We start from the raw sequence: 12273 nt of genomic DNA on the forward strand, positions 1-12273 counted from the left end.
ACCCAAAAACTGTCTGGTTACTGATAATCTTCTAAATATCTTCTTTTCTGTTCAGCAAAAGAAATAAATTCATACAGGTTTGAAACAACATGAGGGTGACAATTTTCATTTTAAAAGTGAACTTCTCCTTTAATAGCCCATCGAACATACATTTGGCTACGTCAGTATTTCAACACATTTCTTACGAGCAGCTCGTTAAAGAGCTCGATCGTTAGCGGATCAAAACCGCAATATCCGCTGCCGTCAGTTGTACTAGGACCATGAAACAATGACAAAATAAATATAATAAAATAAAAATCAGCAGCTAGCGCTCTTGGGCCGCACCTGCAATAAAAACACTAATAGTAAATACATTGATTAATTTCCCCCCTCCCAAAATAAGACACCGATTATAACACTTCTTACCTCGTAGGGGAATTTAAGCTATATTGTAACGTGGTATTTTGCCCGTCGTGTGGGGAAATGGATTATGGCTGCTCTGGAAGTTTGAACAACGAAAGGATCTTGGTCCTCGCTCCCCAAACGCTTTAGCCTCGTTACACGCTAATATGTGTATGTGGTTTCTTACTTTATTGTGTAAGAAATCTAAAGATTGACAAGGGTAGGCTTCAGGTACGATAATGTCACACGGTGGCTTCCTGAAGAGAAATTGACCTATGGCTAAGCCACGCCCCCTCCACTGACTCGGACAAACAGTCAACAATCGGTAACAGGCGCTATGGCAGCTGTCACAGTTGGAGGCATTTCACAGGAGGCAATTGATGATTTTTGGAGACAGAAAGATTATATATCATCTCAAAGTCACCAAAAGGGCCTTAGCTATGCATTGGAGGGTTATATTAATCATTTTATTTTGAGAAGGTCGATGAAAAGCTTCAGCTCCAGACAAATATTTAATGTTACAGGTCAGTGAACGTTATAGTTTGGGTGCTATTTCGCTTCAAACGCTCGCTTTATAAGCGCGTCCTATTCGATTTGGCCGTGCAAATGGATTCAAAATGTTCAAGCGTCGAACTAGAGCGAATTTGACGCTCTATTCGCGTTTGGTGTCGCAGCATGTGTCAGATAGAGAGAGGCGCAGGCGCGATTGCGATCGACAGTGGAAACATAAAAACTAAAAAAAATTCATACAGGACATCATTAAAACTGCAAAGTGTTTAGCATACTTGTATTTGTGTAAAACACAACATTGTGCTTTTGTCAAACTGTACTCTTGACAAACTGCAACGCAGCTAGAAGCTAGGCTAATGTTACATTAGAGATGTTAAAGATAACGTTGAAATACGTTGTTGACTTACCTTAAAACAGATGTAGACAATCCTTGTTTAATTTATTCAAGTTTAGTTGGTGTTGTGGTCTAAGTTACCGCATAAATTAATTCAGAGCAGACACTTATCTCGGTTGAGATGTGACTTGGGCTACGTTTACACGTAGGTGGCTATTTTCATAAACGGACATTTCACCCCTCTTCGTTTTCAAAAATAACATCGTGCACACAAACCTGTGTATATGCTGTCAAGAGCATGCCAAACCTGTAGGTGGCAGTGTAACGAGAAGCTCAAGCCCCCCTTAGCCAATCAGAATCCCGAAAATAGTCACATTCTGTGACGTCGCTACCTAAAACTCCGGTTTTCTCTGTTTACATGCAAACGTGCAAACGAAGATTTTCAAAATCTCCACTCTGGCCGGAGTTTTTAGAAAGAATCGGTTTCATTGGCGAATCCTCCGTTTGCATGTAAACGAAGGGCGCAAACGAAGGGAAATGTCTCCGTTTTTCAAAATAACCATGTACGTGTAAACGGGGCCTTGGGAAAGGGTTAAAAATACACACCGTCGCCCAGCCTCTCAGGATACCTAGTGTTGGATTTGAATGTACCCCATGCACACCGTTTGACCATTTTAATTAAAATGACAAGAAAAAACAGATAAAAACGAATGAAAACTGACTAACTGCAATGCATTTCAATGGACGTGGAAGCAAAGAATGTCCGAGTGCATTGGATTAGCTATGCGCACTGTGATTGGCTCATCGCGTTTGGGGGCGTGGCTTAGCCATAGGTCAATTGCATAATGTTAGATCACAGTGTGTTATGCTCCTCCCTCCCAGATCTAATAAAGTAAGTGAGACTTCCCCACTCCCTAGCAGCTCTCAATGAAAAGATACACTGTAAAAAGTCTTCAGTCTAAATAAAGAATGAAATAAAATAATTTACAGTCTTTGTGTTGTCTTTTGAATTCACACCAACACTTTCAATACTGAAATTGAAAAACTTTTTTCACTTGTGGTATAACAAATCCTTTATGGAACTACAAAATGAGATAATTTTCAACGTGTCAATTTGTATACCCACAAATTATCACCTTTTTCAAAAGATCACCTTCAAACAATCACATTTGAGAACAACAAACATAAACATACCATCAAATCTCACCTCTGAATAAGCACTTTTAAATGTGTACTCACAATTCACCGTTTATCAGTTCAGTCACTGTAAAATAAAGGAAAATACCAGTTCGTAGAACGATGAATTAGAGTGCGTTGTCTGGACGTGGGGTGCGTAGCAATAAACTGAAGATCCCGTATTGAAGTGTGCAAGTTCAAAAATACACTCAACTTTGTCTCAACCGTTTCACAGATAAACTGTCTCAAAAAGAAAATTAACTTGCAAATGAATCAAACTGAGATGTCACTTCAATGGCAGGGTAACCTTCACTCTTGGAAAAGTTATGTCTCTTGATTAAGTGCATACTAGCTGCTACAGCGATCTCAATCTCTGACTCGTGCGGGAAACTCAATTACACGTGAACAGTCCCACTGAGCTATTAACTCGGCGACACTTTTCGATCAAAACACGAGAAGTGCAAAGAGAAGTGCAAAAAAAACTGCAAAAAAAAAAAAAAGACATGTAACAAGTCTCTGGATGGCAAAAATCAAACGGGGTTTGCACTTAAACGTACTCACAGCTTCTGTGGTCTTCACAATATGTCACTGCGTCATTCTCACAGCCAACACATACCACTGGAACAAAACTCTCTTCTGCAAAATCAAACGTGGTTCACTGTTCACACTTTAACTAAGTGCTGTCTGCTGTCGTTATTTACTCTACTTAAGCCTCGATAATCTTTAATTGAAACAACTTTATCGAACAAGCTTCACAATAGCGACACTACACTCTCTTCTGTGTCCGTCACACCCTCATAACACGCGCTCTTCTTCGTCTCTCTCCGCTGCATTCACAGTAGAGTTGTGACGTTCGCGAACGAACCGATTCTTTTGAACGGCTCATAAACATGAACGATGGGAGCCGAGTCGCGGCTGGAGGGGAGCCGTTCTTTCTGTCGTTCTTTTTTTCCTATGCGTGTTTCACACAGATGCACACAAATTAGCTCCTCCGCGAGACAGAACAGTTATAGGGGGAGGGGCGCACCCAGCGCAGGGGTGCTACTGCCTAACAGCATGATGATAGTTGTGCATGCATCCTTCACGTGAGTACTCCAGTGGAAAAAACCCTCCGTGCCTCTGTCATTGGGTAGGAGCGGAGTCATGACTTGTGCACGCTGCCGTCACGGCTTTGTGTATGTAGACATTTCCATTTTATTTATTCTAATTTTATCTACAGTATATATTTAAAACTTTAAATATTTTTTGTTTTCTATCAAAATGTTCTTGTGTGATAATGTTCTTGTGTGGAAGTGTTTGTAGTAAAAGCTGTTTTGCACAGAAATTCATTGCAGCTGGCTCTGTTTTTGATGTTTATTTGTGAGTAGGTATTGTATGAATAACATAAGTCAACGTAGCTTTACACATACACACACTTTGTACTAAAGGTAAATCCAAAATAGTGATGTCACTGTCTAAGCAGAGGGATGTTGTGCAACCCTATGGAATATAGTCCACACATGACAAATGAGGTAATAATCAATATTTCAGAATAATTCAAACTCAGATATTGGTGTGTGATATCTGAGTTTTAATTTGACTACAAATCTCACCTCATCATTCCTCTCAGTGATTATTTCCAGGATAAACTGAGATGCCCCCAAGCTGGCTTCTTAAAACTGACTAAATATTTAAAAAGAGCCAAAAGAGCCGTTCTTTTGAACGGCTCTTTGAAAGGAACGGATCGCCAAGATCCGGATCCCCTCAAAGAGCCATAAATCCCATCACTAATTCACAGCACGCGCAAAAAGTAGACCACTCGCAAAAATAAAAGTCCCCTATATATATATATATATATATATATATATATATATATATATATATATATATATATATAATCTCCTTTCAAAATAATATACCCGTGACATTCCCCCCTGCTAAACCCTGCCACTCCATTGACATCTCTGGCAGATTAATCTCTGAAACACAAAACAGCATGTTAGAAAAACATGACATACAACTTCATATACTTCCCAAAGTTACAGAAGACTCTGAACTCTAATTTTACAACATAGTCACTTCTATACTTCACAGGTAAGATACTCTTGTTTTGCCTCTGAGAGCGTCTAAGCTCAGAAATACTTTCTCTTACAGCTTCTGAAACATTAACATCATCTGAGTCATCGTGTACCCTCAACTCTGATTCAGCTATCACATTCTGATTCTCATCACTGTCACCCTGTCCTACTTCCTGTGACTCCCCTTAATCCACCCTTGTGTGTGCATGGTAAGTGGAGTGTTGTGCAGTTTCTGGAAAGCAGACAATGTCCGACATGTCTGTGTTTGACTCAGGCTTGTCTCTGATACCGTGCCGGTATGCACGCAGTGTTGTGGATGACGGGAATGAACAGTGCCGAAGCTGATCTCTGTGTACAACCTTTGTAAGACCCCCCTGCTCTGGTTTGATCGTAAACACAGGTATGTCTGCATGGTTTTGCTTTAACACTATGTATGGTGTGTCTTCCCATTTATCCTGAATTTTATTTCTGCCCCTGTGTTTGTGATTACGCAGAAGCACTCGATCTCCAGGCCTCACAAGAGCTCCAAATGACTTGCGGTCATAAATTCTCTTTCTCTTTCTGGAAGCCTCTTGAGATGCTGCATTTGCAATCTCCACTGCCGTCTTCAACCTTGCATGATGACCTTTCACCCACTCATCCAGGTTATCAACCTCATCCTCTTCTAGGTCCTTTTCCCCAAGGACATCCATTGGTAAACGTGCATCTCTTCCGAACATTAGATAGAGCGGGGAATAACCAGTGGATGAATGCACATTGCTGTTGTAAACCATTACCAGCTCTGGAAGGTGAGTCTTCCAATCCCTCTTTTTCTCTGGTGGCAAGGTTCTTAACAAATCACGCATGGTACGGTTGAATCTCTCACATTGAGAGTTCCCCTGTGGATGGTATGGGGTGGTACGGCTTTTTCCTATACCATAGACTTTGCAAAGCTCCTTGATCACGTTGGCCTCAAAACACCTGCCCTGGTCCGAGTGCAAGCGAGCCGGACAGCCGTAATAAACAAACCAGTGCTTAAGCAGCGCTTTTGCTGTTGTGTTTGCAGCCTGATTCTTTGTAGGAACAGCAACTGTGAATCTGGTGAACATATCGGTAAGAACAAGCACGTTTTCATACCCTCCAGAAGACTGCTCAAGCTGCGTATAATCCATGGCTAGGACCTCTAATGGAGCTGAAACTTTACTGCAGGTCATAGGAGCTAGGGCTGGGCGATATGGACAAAAAGTCATATCCCGATATATTTAGGCTGAATATCGATATACGATATATATCGCAATATTTTTTTCCGCAAAGTGAGAGCAAATGTTCAGTCAAAGTCAAAGCCAAATATGACATCACAAGTAGTTTTATTGAAACCGGCCATTGCAGTGAACAGTTGCAAAATCAAATGAATAAATAATAAACAGGTTTCTTCACCTGGTTCATAATTAAATGCTCAGCTGTTCAAATAACAATAAAATGTAAACAAAAATACTGTATAACAACAGGACAGGAGTACCTTTTTTGAAATCAAAGCTCCATAAGGTGCACATTTAAATAAAATAAAAATATCTTAAATAAAATTAGCCTATAAAATAAAATAGGCCAATCTTTTTCTAAAATAAATATATTTATGAGAAAATTACAATATCAAAAAATTGTAGTTTGACAACTGTAAATGGCTTATTAAAATCAAATAACAGATTTTCTTCTCCTTTCTAACAAATAAAATAACAATATAACAATAATATGCAAATGACAAACATTACAAAAGAATATGACAAACCTTAGTAAAGGCAGCATTTACATATAAAGAACAAAATAAAGTGCTCAGTTTAAGAACATTTTTTTTAAACATCAGCTTGAGATTACCTTTTCCTTTTTGTTAACTCAATTTCTTATCTGAACAGTCTCAACCAGTTGCACAAGAAACAGATTATCAACTCAATAAACATTTTCCCCCTCTTTTGTTTACTTTGATAAATAGTAATGCTGTCTTGAGGTAGACATTACAAGACAGACAAGCGTATCCTCCTTCGTTTAAATATTTTGTGCGAGAAACACCAGCCTGTCAACGGCATCCAGCATCAGAGATCCTCTGTGGCAGGTCACGATATTGCCACTGCAGCTGAAAACCCTTTCGGAGAGTGAACTGGTAGCTGGTACCAAGAGGTACTTTTTTGCCAGGTGGCTCAGAGATGGAAAGAAAACTTCATGATCCTTCCACCACTTGAGGGGATCAGTGTTACTCTCCACACTTGCGGACTGCAAGTAACTTGACAGTTCATTTTCAATAGCCCCCCTCTTTTGGTTGGTGCAGTGGTGGTGGCGGTGTGCTTCTTGAAGAAGCTTGCCAGTCTCTTAGCTTTTGGTGCTACTGCTGCTTCTCCATCTGCAGGCTCAGGCACAGTGGGCACACATAGGTAAGGCGGTTGACAGCTGCTCTGATCAGCCAGTAGCGTCTCCACCTCCAAGACAGCTCTGTGCTTCAATGCATCGACTTTTTCTCTTGGGATGTAGGCGGCCCTGAACCGAGGATCCACAAATGAAGCCATGTCCAAAAGGTCAGTAATGGCTGGGTCAGAATACTTGCTGTTGAGGTACTCAACAATGCTGGTCTTGATCGATTTACAAAGCTCGCGATCACCCTCTTCACATGCCAGGAGACTTTCGTTAAAAAGGTGCAGCACAGGTTTCACATATGATAGAGTGATGTACTCCTCACCTGATAAAGCATCAGTAAAGTCCTGGAGAGGTTTCAGGACCTTTTGGACTGCTTCTAGGACCTCTATGTCCTGCCAGGTAGGGACAAGGTGCCTGGTCATTTTGTCATTAGACAGGACGTTGGCCAGTGCTCCTTCCTGCTCCAGGACTCTCTCTATCATCTGCTGCCTGGATCCCCAGCGTGTGGCAGACTCGGTTATGAGTTGGTGACTTGGCAGACCCAGCTGAATCTGGACTTCAGCAAGATGTCTCCTTTTCTTCCAGTTGTACGAAAAACAGCTTACAATTCTTTTGCACAAAGAAATGGCCCGGGTGACACGCTTGTCATTCATGCCATGTCCTGTCAGAATCATAAAAAACTATTAAACAAATCGTGCTTATGCGAGAAATTTGACTCTGGTTTCACTTTAACACATTCATACAACTAATCCAAAATTAAGCTTTAGAAATATTCTACATTAATATTATTTTCTCATTTCATAGTTTTTTTTTTTTTTAATCAACACAAGTACTAATCATAAATATCAAATATTATATTCTTTTTTTTCCCTGAATTTTAATCATGCAAGTGATTTTTATGTATTATTATTTTTGTATAATTTATAAATTGACTATACTGAATGTACATTTACTCATGTTCCGTTCTTGTTGTTCTTAGTATTTAATATTTATGCTATTTTTGAATGCTACTTAATATTTCTACTCCACTAAAAACTCCACAATTTAAAAAACTATAGTCTATCATAATAGCTAAATATATGTTACCTTGATGATATCAACAGGCTAACCCGCATTTTAAGGTCATAATTATCTCACCTTTACCAGCTGTAACATTAAAGTGGTAAATACATCAATGCATCACTAATTCTTATCCAATAACGGAAACCTAATTAATATGGGTCTGAAATCTACCATTCTGTATTGTAAGTGATTTAACATTTAGCACTTTAAGTTTTGTGTTTTATTAATCTATTTAACCTATATTTAACAATACATATTTCAACGGACACTTGGCCAAAACAGCAGCATAAAACACAAAGTTGCAGACAGACACACAAAGGAAAATAAGGAAAAACTAACATTTTAACCCTCTGAGGTCTGAGCTGTTTTCTGGGCCCTGGAGGTGTTCTGACATGCTCTGACATTTGTGCTTATTTCTGTTACTTGTGATATTTTCATGGCTAAATTCTAATTACACTGTATTCAGCACAAACTCTGCTACAATAATATATCAGCAGCATGTGTGTAAAAGTTTGTTGTTTTGAGATAATGACATTTATGCGTGGTTTGTGAAAATACAAAAAAAAAATCTCACTGAAATAAGGTCATAAAACCCATACTGATTATTTCTTCACAAGACTTTTGAAAATTGTATGACATAGCCTAGAATATTTGCTGCAAAACTATGTGAAAATCACCCGGACTGCTCATTTAGATAAGACAATATATTGATTTAAAAATTTTATGACGTGTTTTGTGTGAAAAAGCCTTATGCGGGACCTCATTAATATGTAAGCTTTTCTCACCTGAGAAAGACAAAGACACTCCCTAATGGCCCTATTAGGAGCTATCAGGGCCCTATCATGCTGAGCAACCTTGCACAATACTGTAAATGAGGAGATTTAAAAAAGAATGTCTTTTAAATTGTTTGGATTTATTTACAACACAACATAATCCAAAGATACAAAACAAATGACAAAAAAAGCACTCACTGAAAACTATTATCCAAAGACAGAGACCTTTGTGCCATCCCTAAAAACATTGTACATACCTTTCATTTCCAAGGTGTTTGATTTTCACTTTACCGTGTTCATGTACAGTGACTCATGTGAATGTTGAAGTCAGCAGGAGTGGCATCTGGGCCCTAAAAAAAAAAAGAGTGAACATACTGATATCAAGAGAAACTATAGGCCTGCACGATTTTGGGTATAAATTTTAGATTTTTCTGGTTAAAATTGCTTTTTAAAATTCACAGAATACACACATACATACACACACACATAAATGTTTCCAATAATAATGAACATCAGGTTTATTGTGCCTTATAGGCATAGGCTATGCGCAGTGCTGCATAAAATAATAACAATAACCATATTAGCAGCCTATATATCTTCCAAAATATATTTATAAAGAGAAAAATATATTGATTATCATGTTACTTCAAATGTTTCCATTTGTTATGATGATATGGCATGAGATAATAGTAAAAACATGAAGCCGTTTGGTGCTTTTCACCAAATATGATACATTCAAACGCGATCGCGCTCCAAATATGATACATTCAAACGCGATCGCGATCCAAATATGATACATTCAAACGCGATCGCGCTCAAATATAAAACATTATGATTACCATATCTACATTTGAGCAGATATCCACAAACACAGTAACAGTAAACACGGGTCTAAATATTATAATATTCACCATATATCTAGCAACAGTTCAACTGCAATGTGAAATTTATGCAACAATAACAAACTAATATGTAAGAATTTCTTACCTTACATCTTCCTTGTCTTCAAATCTTCTTCTTCTGAGGTAATTCCAATGTAAGCTCACGGCGCTCGACGAAAAGCAGAGACTTGTGAAGTGTTTTGGTGTTTTGTTTTTGAGGTAACGAGCGCGTTCGCGTCCCATGTGGAGATTTGCATGTGAATGTCTTTTGCGCGAGTGGGCGTGGCCAAATTAACTGTAATGAGCAAGCGTTTGAGAAGCTGGACATCTTGTTGGTTTTATACAAATTACTTAAACAGAGAATATTTGTTTTCGTTTTGAATCCGATCATTTAAAAGTACACACTTAATGTTTATAAAGGTATATGGCTCATAAATGTGTTACAAGTATTTGCTGAGTTTTGTTTCAGTTTATTGACGTGCTCAAGAAAAAAAAGTTCACCGCGACGGAGAGGCAGAACGCACACCCTGTTTATTTTCTTTATTTTACAAAAGCACAATGTTTTGATTTGATTGTAAGTGGACACATACAAAAGGAGAAATATCACAGATTCTTTTTTTATATTTCTTTTTTCTGTATGACCATAAATGATGGAGTAATTTAAGTTTATAGTGCTACAATGTGGAGAAAATCCGGCAAAACGCGCAGGGTTAATATGTTTTTGTTTAAAGTAAAATAACAGAATATTCCTTAAAACACTGCACTCACCAATAGCCAAGTGCAGTCTTGCTCCCGTTGTCGGTTGTTATAGCAACCAGATACTTTTCTTGGAGTTTCCAGCTTGCAATTGTGTCCTGCAGGGCCTCAGCTATGTGCTCACCGGTGGGATCCTGGGGAAAATTACTTGTTTGCAGACACGCTGTTTTCATTTCCCAGTCTTGAATGAAGTGAACTGTCACTCTCATGTAAGGCTCACACGTCCTGCTCGACCACATATCGCTGGTCAACGCAAAATGGGTCACGTTAGCGAGCCGGTCAGCAAGGCTCTGTCTGACTTCAGTGTACATTTGTGGCAGTGCTTCTCGTGCAAAGTAATTGCGACTGGGAAGCTCATATCTCGGGTCCATAGTTTTCAGTAGCTTTTTGAATCCGACTTGTTCCACAATTGCAACGGGGACCATATCTTTAGCAATGTGATAGAACACCGCTTTAGTTATAGTACACCACTTGTCACTTTTCTTTATATAAGGCACATTGCGGGAAAATGAAGTTTGCAGTGAGCTTTGTTTCAGGGCTGGAGCTTTTTCGCATTGTCTATGGCTTGCGGCTGGGACTTCTGCAGCGCGCAGTTTCAAAGACTCTTCGTACTGCAGTTTGTGCCACTGTTTTAGGTGGTGAAAAAGATTTGTAGTGCTTCCACCCCTGGCTGTAACTTGTTTATTGCACTCCCTACAAAAAAACGTGATGTTGTTCCTCATCTGATACTGTGAATCCGAACCATCTCCAAATTACTGAGCTGTGATCCATTCTCTGTGATCCATCTGTGATCCATTCTACTCAGTCTCTTGTTCTCAGATACTGCTTTATAAATGGGGCCGATCACAGGATCCTCGTTCCTTTCTCCTCTTATTGATGCCTGCACCGCGGCTTTACCATCAGGTTGCTCTTGGTTGACCCTTTTGCCTGGCCACAAGCATGCTCTCACTTCATCAGCTCCTAGCCGAATAAAATCCTTCCCATCATCATCCTTCTGTGGTTCCTCCTTGGAGGGAATCCTTGACAGGGCATCGGCATTCGTGTTGTGTCGGCCAGGTTTGTAGCATACTTCAAAGTCGTACTCGGCCAACTGCACTACCCAGCGCTGCTCAACTGCGCCAAGGTTAGCTGAGTAGAGGTACCTTAGTGGGTTATGGTCAGTAATCACCATAAACTTTGAATACATAAGGTATTCTCTAAATTTTTCAGTGATCGCCCACTTTAATGCAAGCAGCTCCAATTTGAATGCACTATAGTTTTTGTCATTCTTTTCAGAACCTCTTAGCCCTCTGCTTGCATATGCCACAACACGCTCAATCCCTTCCTGTTTCTGGCTGAGGACTGCTCCCAGTCCATGAAGACTTCCATATGTGGTAAGTATAAAGCAGGGGTCGGGAACCTTTTTTGACCAAAGAGCCATTTTTTCATTTTTGGATAATGCATTTTTCCAAAAGAGCCACAGTAGGAAAAAAATTTGCCTATATATATATATTATTAAAGTTAATATTAAAGACGTGCTTTTTTCAATAAAAAATTCAACCGTAGTAATTATTATTAATATTATTTAATTATTAATATTATTAACAAATATTCAGCAAACAATAAATAAGTTGCAATATGGAATTAATTCTGCAGGGCTTTCACTGTGAGGTTGAGTACCAAGTGATGAGCATATACCATTTTGTGTGCGTGTGAGAGAGAATGAATGCACACAGTACTATCTGCTGTGTTTACGTGAATACTCGACTTAGCATTTTGATATATTTCTGTGTTTATTTGGCCGTTTAGGCGCGCAACCGAAGACAAAGGCTGCTTGTCCGTGTTGCGCTCGGAGCGCGCGCACAGTATCCTGTCAGTTCTCTTTCGCGACTTATCGCGCTTTTAATATTTCTTTTCAATATAAAGCACATCCTGTTCTTTTCTTTCTCATTCATTCATGTTTTGTTTTTAATAACTTTAAA

General features: G+C 39.2%; 1 protein-coding gene across 11 annotated transcripts in view; it reads right to left on the minus strand.

Annotated features, from left to right (window-relative positions):
* The window catches only part of LOC308688229 (B-cell receptor CD22-like), a 66233-nt gene extending 63006 nt beyond the window's left edge, over positions 1–3227 (minus strand). For 3 of the 11 annotated variants that reach the window (XM_081361166.1, XM_081361167.1, XM_081361165.1), the window contains exon 1: positions 2511–3227. The gene's annotated coding sequence lies outside the window, so the exon portion shown is untranslated. Of the gene's footprint in view, positions 1–2432 lie in introns of all 11 variants that reach the window. The other 8 variants (XM_081361159.1, XM_081361162.1, XM_081361163.1 and 5 more) reach the window with 6 other exon arrangements.
* Between the last annotated feature and the right edge of the window lie 9046 nt (positions 3228–12273).

The sequence above is a fragment of the Scardinius erythrophthalmus genome (assembly GCF_964197995.2).
Source record: "Scardinius erythrophthalmus genome assembly, chromosome: 3".
Classification (NCBI taxonomy): Eukaryota; Metazoa; Chordata; class Actinopteri; order Cypriniformes; family Leuciscidae; genus Scardinius; species Scardinius erythrophthalmus.